Source organism: Amphimedon queenslandica, unplaced genomic scaffold (assembly GCF_000090795.2).
Source record: "Amphimedon queenslandica unplaced genomic scaffold, v1.1 AMPQUscaffold_991_Cont26993, whole genome shotgun sequence".
NCBI classification, from domain to species: domain Eukaryota; kingdom Metazoa; phylum Porifera; class Demospongiae; order Haplosclerida; family Niphatidae; genus Amphimedon; species Amphimedon queenslandica.
The window spans coordinates 1-1,092 of record NW_003558660.1 but is presented as its reverse complement, the minus strand read 5'-3'; the positions used below and the strand labels follow the sequence as shown (position 1 = coordinate 1,092).

Genomic DNA, 1,092 nt, shown 5'->3' with positions numbered 1-1,092 from the left:
ACAGAGAGAAGATCATCATGTCTCAGAAATGGGTAACCACTCCACTATCATTATTCTGTTATCTTCTGTCCTTCTCCCACCCTCTCTCAGGCTCTCTGTCTCTCCCTCTTCCTCCCTTTCTCTGTCCGTCTCTCTCTCTCTCTCCCCCTTTTAGTCAATGAAGTCTGGTTTATTCTGATGTCCTCCCTACTGCTATTGGAAGGTTTGTACATGTACATGTATAGTACATTGTACATGTACAAATGTACAGATGTGCATGTGTCTGTTTTCTATACATGCACTTGTGACCTTAAGTGTAATTTAATTATTGGATTCAGAAAGGCACTTCATTTATCAGAAGTAAATGCATTTCCTGATGCATATACATGTACTTATGTTGTGTAGAACGTTTGAGCTCATTCCAATCAAAATTAGATTTTTTGACAAGTTGGTGGCATAGGGAATTTTAATAATTATACACATTGTAGGTAGAGATATTCAGAAGATATTGAAGGTGTGACCACAGACCAATGCCCCGCCCCCTCAGATTCACTACTTGATGTTAGCACTAATCCCAGTACAGATTGGACTCAATAGGTCAATGGAAATGAAAGAGAGAGACAGAATGGGGACATCAAATTCAGTGAGTAGTGAGTGAACAATATCCATGTACATGTACATGTACTTTTTGATTTACATGTACAGTGCACAGTACAGTATGTATAGCAATGCATCTATAGATAAGGAACTCTCCCATTTGAGAGAGACTGTGTTGTACATGTACAGTATGTACATGTAATTATTGTGTATTAAATCTCATCATTAATTTTCTTGTTATTTTCAAGAGTCCAGATAATTGGATTATCTTATTATCATTGTTATTGCTTTTTTTTAATCTCAGTTTAACATACATGTACATGTACATGTATATCAATTTTCTTTTCATTTATCATGTACAGTGTATGTACATGTACTCTTCCTGTCCTCCTCCTCTTAGTTCTATCAAAGGATGTGGTATCTTGTGAGGCCAGTCATTCCCTGGCAGTATGTGTCTTACTGGGTGTCTGGTCTATGACTATTGAGCTATTGGGATGGGTCTGTCCTGAGTCAGTT

General features: G+C 37.5%; 1 long non-coding RNA gene across 1 annotated transcript; it reads left to right on the top strand.

Annotated features, from left to right (window-relative positions):
- Positions 1–12: 12 nt before the first annotated feature.
- On the top strand, positions 13–1,086 carry LOC109593543 (uncharacterized). The gene is made up of 4 exons (XR_002191021.1): positions 13–32; positions 91–202; positions 468–622; positions 977–1,086. It is a non-coding gene; the product is annotated as an uncharacterized LOC109593543 (long non-coding RNA).
- The last annotated feature ends 6 nt before the right edge of the window (positions 1,087–1,092 follow it).